Genomic DNA, 15,184 nt, shown 5'->3' on the forward strand with positions numbered 1-15,184 from the left:
ACCACGCCCCTCCCAAGCTCTCCGCAGCCAGGCCACACCCCGACACGCCCTCGGCCGGCTCTTCCCATCCCACCCGCTTCCGGCTTTCACGCTCCGCCAGTCAGCCATATTTAGTGAGGCAGCTGCAGGGCGTGAGGGGGCCCTCAGGTTGAAAACACGGTGACACTGAGCAAAGTTAACTGGCGGCAGGGAAGCGGGAAGAGATGCTCGTCTCTGACTAGACTGCCTTGGCAACTCGTGTAATAAGGTGGAAGGATGGTTCTTCTTGCGTCTTATGGGCAGTCCGCCTTTACCCCGCAGGTGCCGCGCGGGTTACCGTCGGACGGCGCATTCCGGGGCCATTGGCTGAGAGGGACGCCGGCTCGGTGACGTCACTTCCGGTGCAGCCCCGGGCGCTCTAGGTCTAGGGCTCCTTCCGCAGGCTTGTATCCCGCGTTACTTTAGCGCCGCGGTGACTCCCAGCTGACTTTCCCGGCTTACCCCGGTACTGTTCCCAACTTCCACTCACCACCCAGCGGCTCTGGTCGCATTGTGTAGGGCGATCAGGCTTGGCTGCTGCTAAATAATGATGCTAAAATCCTAAATAAAATATTTACAAATCAATTCTAGTATTTTACGAAGAATTATATACTACACCTAGAAGGAGTTATTTTAGGGATACAGGGATATTTTAATAACAATAAAAAAATTACACCTGCAGTGCAAAAAATATGAGCATCTTAATATTTTCTAAAAAGGTATTTGATCAAATTCAACATCATTTCTGAAGTTTAACACTATTATTATGGAAATAATGTTTCAAAATTTCTTAAGATAAATCAGACATCTTGTTCTAGATTTTCTAGCTAAATAATGATAGATATTCGAAGGAATAATTATAATAATTTCAAATATATGCCTTACATCTGAAAAACCAAAGAGGTCTTCCCACTAATGTTACAGGAGCTAATCCAGGATTCCACATTTGCTCATCATGTTTCCTTAGTCTCCTGTGAACTATGACATACTTCAGTTTTTCCTTGTTTTTTATGACCTGACAGTTTTGAAGGGTATTAGTCAACTATTTTGTAGAATACTGTGAATTTGGGTTTGTCTGGTGTTTTCTCATGATGAGAGGGGGGTGATAGGTTTTGAAGGAGACCAGGACAGAGGGGAAGTGCCTCTCTCATCACCTAATATCCAACTATGTGATACACACATGGTGATGGTAACTTCTGTCCCTTGGTTAAGATGGTTTCTGCCAGATTCCTTGGCTACAAAGTTACCATTTTCCCCTTTCAACACTCTGTTCCTTGGAATAGAGTCCCTAAGTCTCTACCACAAGAAGCTCCACCTTCTGGGGGGTGGGGACGGTTGGTAGCATTTTAATTTTGTATAGCTTATTAGAATGATTCTGAACCTTATTTCCAAGAGTGAGCAGGTGAGAATAGCCAAAAAAATTTTTTTTAATTTTTTTTTTTACATTTATTTATTTGTGAGAGACAGAGAGACAGCATGAGCAGGGGAGGGGCAGAGAGAGAGGGAGGGACAGAATCAGAAGCAGGGTCCAGGCTCCAAGCTGTCAGCACAGAGCCCAATGTGGGGCTCAAACGCATGAACCGTGAGATCGTGACCTGAGCCGAAGTCAGACGCTTAACCGACTGAGCCACCCAGGTGCCCCAAGAATAGCCAAAATTTTGAAGAAAAAGAGCAATTAGGATTTGGCCTACTACGTACACAAATTTATTGATTCAACCAAAAAGTATTTAGTGGGCACCTTCTGCCAGGTACCATTTAAAATACAGGGCTGCAGTGATGAATGGGACAAGGTCCCAGATCCCATGGGGCTGTCACCATAGTCCAAGGAGACAGGCCATAGACAGGTAAGCAAGTAAATGAACATGGTGACTTCAGATTCTCATACTTTCTGGGAAGAAAATAAACAGAATTATAAGAACAACAGAATGCAGTATTTCTGGTCCAGGGGCAGGCACATAAATGGAGCAAAGTAAATTCAGAAAAACATACAAATAAGTGTAGAAATGTAGCACAGGGAAGGGTTTCAAACTTTTTTTTTTTTCAGTTATTATCCCTAAAGGAGCCTTTTCAGGCTTTTCCCCCTGATCATCACCTCCTGTAAAATTTTAACACCATAAATATAATATGAATCTCTTCATGAACTGCATGTATATCTGTGATTTATATATACAAAGAGTAGGATTTTTCTTTTGTATCCCAAGAACCAATTTTGAACTCCTTGGGGTGATATTGTCCTTATTGAGAATGCATGTGATTAGTATAAGATAAAGTTAGAATTTCAAAACATTGGGGAACATGATAAGCTATTTATTTAGTAAGTTAGTTTAGGTATTCACCTAATATTGTGTATAAAAATAGTGTTTATGTAGATTAGAACATAATGCATAAAAATGAAACAATAATATATACACAATGGAGTGTTATTCAGCCTTAAAAAGGAAGAAAATTCTGATATGTGCTATAACACGGATTAACCTTGAAAATATTCTGCTAAGTGAAATAAACAAGACCCCAAAGGGCAAATGTTGCATAGTTCCACTTACATGAGGTATCTAGAAAAGGAAAATGCACGGAGAAAGAAAGTATAATTGAAATTACTAGGGGTTGGGGAAGGGAGAAATGGGGAATTATTGTTTAATGGGTACAGAGTTTCTGTTTGGGATGATGAAAAACTTCTAGAAATGTAGAGTGATGATGGTTGTAGAATACTGTGAATATACTTGAGGCCATTGAATTGTACACTTAAAAATAGTTAGAATGGTAAATTTTATTATGTATAATTTTACCACAATAAAATTTTTTAAGTGAAACCATAAGTATTTGAAGAAAATAAAGGCAAATATATATGTAATCTTGGTTTGAGGGAAGGAAACCTTTATAAGCATAACAAGAAAAAGAGCACACAGAAAGCTAAAGATTGCTAGACTGTCCTTAGACATATTCCAAATGTGTGTACCAGAAAATATCAGGAACCACCTGAAAAGACAAGTGCAAAGTGAGAAAATTATCTGAAACACATTTGTAATACATATGATGCAGGGTTAATATTTATAAGCTGCACACACAAGTCAGTAAGTCAAAGAAGCAATGAAAATAATGGACAAATCAACAATCCATTCACAAAAGAAAAGACTAAATGTGTAAAGAGCAAAACCTTTTAACCACTCCAGTAATTTTGACCTATAATTAATATTGGTCAGCTTTTTTTTTTTTTTTTTTTTTTGTATGTAATCTGTCCCTTGAATGGGGGCACATCAGTCTCCTAGAGGAGGGATCAGAGGAGAGTGATGTAAATTGGGACAAGGAACACAGAAAATAACTTGGCAGCTGGGTCAAAAGTCCTGGAACTTTGTGTGTCCTGTGGTTTAAAGTTCCATCTCTAAGAATTTGTCATAAGAAAAAAATCATACATGCTTACAAATATGTTCATCACAGTGTTACTTATTACTTCAAAAATTTGAAGCAATATAAATGTCCAAAAATCTGAAGTTGGTTAGGTAACTGATTAATTACTTTTGTCAGGAGGATGTGAAATGATATGGAAAATATTAGGTTAGGGGCTCCTGGGTGGCTTAGTTGGTTAAGCATCCGACTTCAGCGTGGTCCGTGAGTGCAAGCCCCGTGTCAGGCTCTGTGCTGACAGCTCGGAGCCTGGAACCTGCTTTGGATTCTGTGTCTCCCTCTCTCTGACCCTCCCCTGTTCATGCTCTGTCTCTATCTCAAAAATAAATAAACGTAAAAAAAAAAAATTAAAAAAAAGGAAAATATTAGGTTAACAAAGCAGACCACAAAACCATTCTCACAAAACTTACTATTGGTAAAAATGTATATATATATTACATATTTACATATGTATGGTGTATTATGTATATGTATAAAAGATTGGAAACATGATGCATAATATTAGTAGCATTTTCTCTAGGGGTGGGATTAAAAATAATTTTCATTTTCTTCTTTTTTGCTTTTCTGTATTTTCCACAGTTAAAAAAATATGTAATTTAAATCTTAAAAAAATGTACTTGTGGGGCACCTGGGTGGCTCAGTCTGTTGAGTATCCGACTCTTGATCTCTGCTCAGGTCATGATCTCATGGTTCGTGAGTTGGAGCCCTGCATAGGGCTCTGCACTAACAGTGTGGAGCCTGCTTGGGATTCTCTCTCTCCCTCTCTCTCTGCCTCTCTCCTGCTCTCTCTTTCAAAATAAATAAACTTCAAAAAAATGTACTTGTAGGTGCACAACTGTTCCTGTTTTTAAGTTGCTCCAAAGTTGAATATAATTTCTTACTTGAGGAACGGGGATCATACAGACTTCTGGATGTAAAATAAAGAAGTCCCAGGGATGGAAGTACAGTATGGGGAATATCATCAATAGTGTTGTAATAACTTTGTATGCTGACACATGGTAACTACCCTTATTGTGGAGAGCATTAAAGAAAAAAGTAAAAGAATGGAGGTCATAAACCTTTTCTTCGAGCTCCACTCCCATAGGAAACAATCAAGAAAATTACATACAAAAAGAAGATTAATTAAGGAGCTTTCTAGAGAAAGAAATACATAACATCCAACTCTCCACAGTTGTAGCCTAAGGGCACACACTAGTACACTATCATTGTCATGGTCAAGAGTTGGAAGGGGTAACGCAGGTTTCTCAACTTTTCCACTCTGTTACAGATTGAATTGTATCTCCTCTAAATTCACATGTTGAGGCCCTAACCGCTCCCTCCCCCAGTACCTCAGAATGTGACTATTTTTGAAGACAGGGCCCTTAAAGAGGTAATTAAAGTAAAATGAGGTGCCAATACGAAGAGAAGATTAGGACACAGACACAGACAGGGGGAAGACCATGTGAAGACAGAGAGAAGACCTCTAGCCATCTACAAAGGAGGGAGAGGCCTCAGACAAAACCAGCCCTGTCGACACCTTGATCTTGGATTTCTAGCCTCCAGAACTGTGAGAACATAAATTTCTGTGGTTTAAACCACCCCCACTATACTTTGTTTGGCAGCCCTAACAAACAAATACACATTCCTAACAACAAAATGAGCCTCTTTGTAAACCCATCTGAGACACAGCTCAAAGTGGCTTAGAGCACCCAGGAAAACTCTCAGAAGCCTTATTTTATAAACATAATCAAATGCAAATTCATATCAGACAGTTTTATATAAACTATTTACACTAATTTCCAAAAAGCAAAATAGTCACTCCCTACTCCCAACCATCTACACTCTGAGGGATGTGGGGAGAGGCAGGGCATACAGTTCCCAGTTAGGGGTGGTGGGTGTCAGGAGGCCGGGCCACTGGAATTTTCATTGGCTAATTACAACCTTTCTGGGCTTTGGTTTCTTCTCCGGTAAGACAGGGATCATAATTTGTCCCCAGGACATCCCACCGAATGCTTTTGAAGACCAAAAGGTAATGACAGAAAATTTTCTCATCAGTATTCTTCATCTTTAATAATACCAACAGGCTTAGGGTTGCCCCAGGGGAAAAGAAAATAAAAAGGAAAAAAAAAAAAAACGATTGAAGTTTCGGTGTAGGGAAACTTCTGTTGATCTAGACATATTGTTTGTTATGCATTCTAGTAAGTGCACTTCTGGTTATTACATCAAAATATAGTTAACATCTCTCCCCCGCCCTCCCTTCCCCACAAGAATATTGTTAGCTGCAAAGCAAGAGGTTGTCAGAAAGCGACCCCTTGTGGCCTTTATTCTATACTGCCCTTGGGTATGTTGAGTGTTCTCAATTTTGTCAAAGGGCTTACTTAAAAGAGGCACCAAACAATATTGCCTTCCCCCACATCATATCCCAAACAGGCATGTTAATACTTTGACATCCTTAAAGGGAATATATTTTACATGTTCCTTCGACCCATTTATTTAGTGAACGCGAGAGAAATGAATATCTGTCAACGAAATCATGTCTTTCTTTGTGTTCAATATAAGGGCTTATTACATGCACTAATGAACATTATGCCTCAAGTTATTTGGAGTTGTCTTCCTTGTCAAATTTTTTCCGTCTTACTAGGGGATAGTTTTAGCTCTCTTATTAAGGAAGGAGTACAGTCTTATTGAAAATACATTTTTAAAACTCTAGGTGTTCTGGTCAGCAAAACATCATCATATGCTTTCTAATAGACCTATTTTTGAGTAATATAATTTCCAATTGATAATAAGCCCAAAGGATTCAAGTTTACTTGGGGCATATGATTTTTAAATACATATTTTTTAAAGGGAATTAGGTTCACTTAAACCCACAAGTCATTTGCAAATAGGATTCTCATTGGCAGTTTTCCTGCAAAATACTGAATTATGCAAACAGAGAGATAGTGTTTAGTTTTGCATGGATATGTCATCATATAATATAACCTCAGAGGTCAAAACAGCTCGTTAGTTACCTGGAAGGATCACCATAAAGAGTATCCATCTCTCAGCTAAGGTCTGCATGATTGAACATAACGGAGGTTTGGCTCCACACGTCAAGCCCAAGTTTGACAGCGTTTAGCTATAGAATCTGGAAGGAATGACTGGATACTGCAGACATTGAATGCTCTAATTTTTTTTTTATTAAATAAAATGATTTATTAATATCATTAGTTCCCTTTATTTTTCAGTTTTTTCTTTTTATTTAATAAGATCAAACTATATATATTGCCCATCTTATTTTTTTCACTTAACATTTATTTTATTTTTTTAAATTTACATCCAAATTAGTGTATAGTTCAACAATGATTTCAGGAGGAGGTACCTTAATGCTCCTTACCCGTTAGCCCATCCCCCCCCCACCCCTTCCAGTAACTCTCTGTTCTCCATATTTATGAGTCTCTTCTGCTTTGTCCCCCTCCCTGTTTTTATATTTTTGTTTCCCTTCCCTTATGTCCATCTGTTTTGTCTCTTAAAGTCCTCATATGAGTGAAGTCATATTTGTCTTTCTCTGACTAATTTCACTTAGCATAATACCCTCCAGTTCTATCCACGTAGTTGCAAATGGCAAGATTTCATTCTTTTTGGTTGGATATATATACAATCCATTGTATATATATACCACATCTTCTTTATCCATTCATCCATTGATGGACATTTGGGCTCTTTCCATACTTTGGCTATTGTCGATAGTGCTGCTATAAACATGGGGGTGCATGTGTCCCTTCGAAACAGCACACCTGTATCCCGTGGATAAATGCCTAGTAGTGCAATTGCTGGATCGTAGGGTAGTTCTATTTTTAGTTTTTTGAGGAACCTCCATACTGTTTTCCAGAGTGGCTGCACCAGCTTGCATTCCCAGAATGCTCTTCTATTTTATATTCCATTTCAAATTCTTTGAATTTGAACGTGAATCAAATTCTGCCAAAGGAACTCTGATCCCGGGGAAACTTGCTTTTTAATTCATTTTTTAAAATCTAGGGGCGCCTGGGTGGCGCAGTCGGTTAAGCGTCCGACTTCAGCCAGGTCACGATCTCGCGGTCCATGAGTTCGAGCCCCGCGTCAGGCTCTGGGCTGATGGCTCGGAGCCTGGAGCCTGTTTCCGATTCTGTGTCTCCCTCTCTCTCTGCCCCTCCCCCGTTCATGCTCTGTCTCTCTCTGTCCCAAAAATAAATAAACGTTGAAAAAAAAAATTAAAAAAATAAAATAAAATCTTATTTATTTATTTATTTATATTTGAGAGAGAGAAAAAGAGCACAAGAGGGGGAAAGGGACAGGAGAGAGAGAGAGAGAGAGAGCGCAAGCGAATACCAAGCAGGCTCCATGCTCAGCATGGAGCCTGATGCGGGGCTCGATCCCACAACCCTGGGATCAAGACCTGAGCTGAAATCAAGAGTTGGACACTCAATCGCCTGAGCCACCTAGGCGTCCCACTTTTTAATTTATTTTATATTTTAAAATCAAATAACACGGAGGAATATTTTTAGTTTAATGTTCACAACTTTATAAGCCAGAGAAAAGAAAACGAGACTTTTGTGTTTTATGTTCCTGGTATGCTTGGTAAGAAATGTAGCAACATCATTTAATGGGTGGGGAGAGGAACTCCCATTGGGACATTACGTATCAAATCTTGGTGGTACTTTAATCACTTCTTCTCCTGTCTTTGGAGTTAGATGGTCTGGACTTGAATTCTGGCTCCATCATCCCTAGATGTGTGACCTTGGACAAGTTACTTAACCTCTCTGTGCCTGAATTTCTTCATCTATATAACTGAAGATAATCATAATACCTCTCCTGCAGTGTTATTACACAATTATGGGAGATATTCCATGTAAAGTGCTTACATAGTATCTGGCTATAGAAAGAATTTAAGAAGAGCTAGCTACTAATATTAGTAAGAATTCTAAGAATCATAGGTCCTTTATAAGCTAATAGGGAACTCCCAACATGCATTTGATCCAGGTCATTGTCCAAACTCTCTTATTTTTATTCCAAGCTAGCAGACAAAAAAGTTTTCCTGTTTCTCACTGGTTTCATTAAGTAACAGAGGTCTCTGAGCTCTTCTAAATGGAGTCAACTAGATAGTAATGTTCCTTCAATGAGGAATAATGTCTCTTTATGATTCTTATTTTTTTAAGTTTATTTTCATTTTGAGAGAGATATAGAGCAAAAGTGGGGGAGAGGCAGAGAGAGAGGGAGAAAGAATCCCAAGCAGGCTCTGTGCTGTCAGCACAGAGCCTGATGTGGGGCTTCAACTCACAAACCATCAGATCATGACCTGAGCCAAAATCAAGAGTCAGATGCCTAACTGATGGAGCCACCCGACGCCCCCTAATGTTTCTTTAAAAATGGAAAATGGCCACTGTCCTGAAGACGTGGTGTGGCTTCATGATCCACCAGTGGAAGCATACCCCAGGAATTGCCTTTCTTCTTTCCACTGAGTTACTGGGAGCTACTAGGTCCAGGGCTGGGTGAATATGGCATTTTGGTGACTTCCTGTCCTGTTCACATGCGCTGCAAACCTTCAGTGAACATGGGGAGAGAGGGAGAATTGAGATGAACGTAGCTCTATACCATTGTTTCAAATGAAGGTTGAGAGCCATAGCATTTAACAAAGATCATCCACTCAAATGCCTATGGAGAGAAGGCAGGTAATAATATATATGAGTTAAGTAGCTTGGGTGTAAGGAAAAAAACCCCAGAGTACAAGCAGGATGGTAAATGTCAATTGACACTTGGCTTTGATGTAGTATAATAATAGGGAACAGTGCGGCTATGGTGAATTAAAGAACATATGACCTATATAAAAGAGTACCTCTACTCAGCTGTATTCTACTTCTCAAAAGAAACTGGAAATGCAGATTTTATTTAAATAAAAAATTTGAATAAAAAAATCACTTCGTAGGCAAACGTTGCGCTAACAAAAGCAAACGCATGTTTGCCCCAACATGACATGTGCGTTGTCCATTTGCAAACTGAAACACAGGTCTTCAGACTTATCCATTTCAACCTCTGATCCAGTGGAAGAATTCCCTCTCCAGCCTCCTGATTTGAATGAATCCTTGTGGAGATGGAGCGGCCACTTTCTCTTGAGGCTCTCTATTCCATTATGTAAACTGTTATGTTTGCCGAGCCAAAACTGTCTTCCTGGAACTTACTGCAGTCCGTCCTCCTTTGTCACTTTGATGCAATAAGGAGGAGGATGGCACATTTTATATGTGACTGCTTCCCACAGAAGGTAATTGTTGTCATGCCATGCTTTCCCATTCTCCCCGTGACATGATTTCTAGGCTTGTCACTAATTAGTTCCCCCTCCTCCAGAACTGCCCCTTCAGAAAGCGCATGGCCAGAACTGGAGGTGTGACGGCAGGGAGATAAATGCAGACCCCTGGTAACTTTCATCTCCAAGATGCTAAGCAAATGGGGACATCTGCCCTGCTGAGTCACATCTTCCCCCTTTGACATATATTTTAAAGAGATCAGACAATGGGGAAAGGAAAGATCTCACTTTCTGCAAAGCCATGTGGAAAAGTGGAAGGATTTTACTGGGGACGGAGTTTCCTTGGAGATGACCATGGAATTCTTAATGACACTGCATTTGTGTTTAACCTGGGGCCTCGGGACGCTCTAAGGACAGCAAGGAGATACAGCAGCCTGCTCTGGAAGCTCAGCCCTCTTCTTTCTCTTCAGCCTGCCCACTGGCAGACCACTCCTTAGCCTCTTTTAAGATGAATGAACCCCTCGCAATCTTCCTTAGTGTTCAGTCACCCCATGGGAAACTCACGTCTCCTGCCAAGCCACACGGGGAGTGCTGCTGGCCACCCTCAGACCCCTCCTCTCCTCAGCTGGGCCATCTTCTTCTGGCTCCTTTCTCCACACCCCAGCAGCATCAGCCCTGGGCATCAGACCAGTGGTTCTGAAGTTTTTGGCTAAAGGGCATTGTGAATCCCTTACTTGGTGGTGGGGAAAGGGTACGTAGGAATACTCTGGGTACCCCTAATCTCACGGGGGAAGAGAACTTGTCTAATGCCCACCCTGTTCCCCAAGGGATGAGAAAGCGAGGCTGCTGATCCGTGAACTTCACATTCTCTTGCTTCCTCTAACTTTGACCCACAAAGCCTACCTCGCCCCCACCTTCAGGCTGTACGTACAGGGTTGGGGGTGAGTGAAGGTGGATGTTGCAGGTCTTTTCTGCAGATATCATATGAAATCATGACTTCCTGTGGGCCCTGCACTGAGATAACAGCCTCACATCTGGTAGTCCTTAGAACTCAGAGCGGAGGCTCTGAAACCCAATCCAGAAACACTGGTAACATTCCAGTGGCTTTCCTGCTGTGGAGTTAAAATTGACTCCCAAAGCGGCCTTCTGCATGGATGCTGGGAAGAGGCTGGCCCGAAGGTGCTCTCCTCCCTGACTCTTGCCCACACAGTGGAAACTGAGTTTTTAGGAGTGTGCATGAGACTTCTCTAGTTTCCAGAAGGTAGAATTGTCATATGGCTTTCTCCTTACTGGGTGGGCTATTGTAGCAAGAAATTAGGAGGGAAGGAGTTAAATGCATGGCCTTCTGACTCTACCTTGATCCCAGAATCTTCCCTCCGTGCCTTCCCTCTCTCCCTTCTCTCCTTTTCTTCTCAGCCCATTGCCTCACCAATTTATCTATAAATCTACTTTGTCTCACAGAAACCTGGTTTTACTGTTTTTTTTTTTTTCCTTGAGACTACAGATTGAATGAGATTTGACATTCACTTCTGCTTCTTACAGGAAATCTTTTCCCAAAGCACATTCAGGTTTAGCGTATTGTGTGCTGTTTGTCTTTTTTTTTTTTTTTGAGAGAGAGAGAGAAAGAGAGAGAGAATCTTAAGCAGGTTCCACTCTCAGCGTGGAGCCCAACGTGGGGCTCGATCCCATGACCCTGGGATCATGACCTGAGCTGAAATCAAGAATCAGATGCTCAACTGAGCCATGCAGGCGCACCTGTGTGCTGTTTGTCTGTCTTCATGCTGCAGAATCTTCATAGGTTCTACATTGATTTTTTTTCCTGCCCAGGAAGAGGCATATTTTATTGAGGTATATACTTATGATGTGTGATTATAGACATTTGTGTGTGTGATTATATGCATATGTGTATATATGTGTAATCACACATCATAAGTGTACAGATCAAAGAATTTTCATGAAGTGAACACAGGCCTGTAACCAGTGCTCAGACCAAGAACTTGAACATTACCAGCACCCAGAGGTCTTCCTCATATCATCTTTCTCACTACCTATCCCCACCAAGGGTAACCACTATTCTCATGTCTAATAGATGAGCTTTGCTTGTTTTTGAACTTGATATTAATGGGATCTTACAGTACGTCCTCTTTCTGTCTGACTTCTTTCAGTCTGCATGTTTTTCAGATTCTTTCATATTATCACACGTAGTGGTAGTTTTTCCCGTTATTACTATATAATATTCCACTCTGAATATATTATATCACATTTTATTTTTGTTCTGTTGATAGCGTTTGATTATTTTCCAGTTTATTACCAGCCTAATCATTTAAAAAAATTTTTTTGGGGGCGCCTGGGTGGCGCAGTCAGTTAAGCATCCGACTTCAGCCAGGTCACGATCTCGCGGTCCGTGAGTTCGAGCCCCGCGTTGGGCTCTGGGCTGATGGCTCAGAGCCTGGAGCCTGTTTCCGATTCTGTGTCTCCCTCTCTCTCTGCCCCTCCCCCGTTCATGCTCTGTCTCTCTCTGTCCCAAAAATATATAAACGTTGAAAAAAAAATTTTTTTTTAATGTTTACTTTTGAGAGAGAGAGAGAGAGAGAGAGAGAGAGAGAGACAGAGCATGAGCAGGGGAGGGGCAGACAGCAAGGGAGACACAGAATCCGAAGCAGGCTCCAGGCTCTGAGCTGTCAGCACAGAGCCCAATGTGGGGCTTGAACTCACAAACCGTGAGATCATGACCTAAGCTGAAGTTGGTTACTCAACCGACTGAGCCACCCTGGCACTTCCAGCCTGATCATTTTAAGCAGTGAATATCATATCCAAGGCCGGCATTTCTCCCCAAAAGGGTGAGCATCTGCTATCTTGCTTCCTCTGCCCTGGGCTGGGCAGAGTCTTGCCAGATCTGGGAGAACTGAGCTCCTGATTCAGTGATCAGGGACGGGGGATGGGGGGGATGGGGGGTCTGGCCAACGGGCAACTCGGGCCGAGTTCTGTCTCTGCTGTAGCTTCTTCCATGTTATTGGCTTGCCTGGGCTTCCACATGGTGAGGGTTTTCCCTGTTCACCTTGTCCAGGCCAGAGGCGCTCAGACTGGTGTTTCAGAGCCTCAGGCGATGCCACGGGTGAATCTCAGAGGTATGCAAATCCATAAAATTTAAAAAGATTGAATTTTTATTTCAAGAGAATCTAAAAACAAATTAAATAGGCATCTTCCAGGCCATCGGAATCCAGTTCCTCCCGATGAGGCGGTTTTAGGAAGTGGTAAAGAGGGTATGTTCTGGCATTGTTCCTGTTCAAATTCCCTCTCTACATCTCAGCTGCGAGACTCGGGACAGCACTCATCCTCTATGCCTGAGTGCCTTTAGCTACAAAAGGGCCGCACTAATCATTCCTACTCTGGGGTCCCTGTGAGATCTAAATGAGATTATGCCTGCAAAGCACTTCGCCTGGTGTTCAGTGAACATCAGCCCTCAATCACCATCTGATTTGTGAGTATTGCCTGGGTGGCCCCGTCGCTGGCAATGGCTCATGAGAAAAACACAAAGGTGGATTTAACAGAGAAGTGATGTGTGAGAGCCGAGTGAAGGCCAAACGATATCACGGAGTGCTGAATGAATGAAGTGTTCACAGTGGTTTAAATAAAGAAACGCAGTGTGATGATTGAGTCATCGCACCCGGGCAGGCTGAACTCAAAGGTTCAGTAGCTGGTCCTGGGAGCAGCCTGGGAGCAGTCGGTGCTCTGCTCGTGTTGCAAGCTGCGAGTTATTTTTCTGCAAAACCTCATCTATCCCATTAAACCAATGTTGTCAATATGATCTTTATTGGGTTAGTCATTTTATTTGCATTGAACTTATAAATTTGTTTTGCTTTTATGTGAAAGATAGAAGCATGAGCTTGTATTTGGTTGGAAACACATTTAGAGAACTTTCTTTATAAACACAATTTAAAGTCGACGCTGTGTCTTAAAAGGTGTCCCTATGGTTTTCAGTTTCAGAAACACTGCTCTGGGGTTTTTGCATTGGCATTCAGATGGAGGGAAATCAAAGGCATTTCCTTTGGTTTGGCACAGAGCCCTAACTCACCACGCGTGGAAACTTTCCAGTTACAGATGTGACAAACCAGAGCTGAGACAGCAGCCAAGACGTCGAGAGCAAAGAGTGCCAAGCCAATAGCTCTTCACTACCACCAGAGCCCGCAGGCTGGGAGCCTGTCCAGTTTCACCCCATTCCAACGCTCCGTGCGTGGACTTTATTTTGTGATCCTGGTTGACCGTTGTGTCACTGGTATTGCCTTCTAAGATTTCTGCTTTTGCATTCAGGATCTTTGAGATTTATGGCTCTATGGGGTAAAATGTTGTCTGTTCCTTAGGTAACCTAGATGTCGTGGAGCAGAGTTCTCTCCTGGCCAGGATTCAAGAGGCCTGCTCCTTGGCAGGCTCACCGTTGAAGATCCAGCACCAGAAAGCTCCAGCCTGGGACCAGTCTTCCAATGAAATCTGTGGATCCAGTCCTCCCTTTTCTGGGGCCCGCGCCCAATCACAAGGCCTTGGGTCTCCCCAGCCTGCTTTGGCCACCTTGCCTCTGCTCTGTCTTCCAGACCCAGTCACCATGCCTCAGCCCAAACGTCTAATTCTGCAAAAGTCTCATGGAAGATTGTTCTGAGCCAATGGGAGGGCCTGACGCTGGGTGGGACATCAGGGAAGCCAATGTGACTCCCATCCTCGGGGAGCTCATGGTCTGGGGTCGGGAGGAGGGGCCAGCATGAGCACGTACCCAGTGCTGTGAGAGGGGGAGAGCGTCCTGAACACAGAAAATAGGAAGAGAGGATCTCACATCGAGGGATCTAGGAGGGTGTTTTGGATGGGACGTTGAAGGATGGTGGGATCTGAGGTGGGGCTGTAGGCTGAGGGCCCAGCATAGTGCAGGAAGTGCATTCTTTTTTAAAAATTTTCTTTTTTTTTTTCAATGTTTATTTATTTATTTTTGGGACAGAGAGAGACAGAGCATGAACGGGGGAGGGGCAGAGAGAGAGGGAGACACAGAATCGGAAACAGGCTCCAGGCTCTGAGCCATCAGCCCAGAGCCCGACGCGGGGCTCGAACTCACGGACCGCGAGATCGTGACCTGGCTGAAGTCGGACGCTTAACCGACTGCGCCACCCAGGCGCCCCTAGGAAGTGCATTCTTTAAGTGGGGAGGCAGGTGATGAGGATGGAAGGAGAATGGGTTCCAAAGCACAGGCTGTCAGGCCTGGAGGGGCAGTTATGGCTAGGGCAGCAGCAAGGCTTCTAGGTTACATAGGAACTTTTTGGTTGCAACAGATGGGAACAGAACTTGAACTAACTTCGGCAAAAGGGTGTTTTGTTTGGAGAACTGAGAATCCTTCCTAGCGTGCTGCCGACTTTCGGGAACAGCGGACCAGCTACTCAGACGCCATCGAGACCCATCTCTTGATCCTGTTTCTTTCCATGCTGGCTTCGTGTTTCTCTTTCATGGCTAAATCTCTCTACATGGAGATATCCTGGGGACTGGGCATAC

This window comes from Puma concolor, chromosome D4, assembly GCF_028749965.1.
Source record: "Puma concolor isolate L17-30 chromosome D4, mPumCon1.1.hap2, whole genome shotgun sequence".
Taxonomy (NCBI): Eukaryota; Metazoa; Chordata; class Mammalia; order Carnivora; family Felidae; genus Puma; species Puma concolor.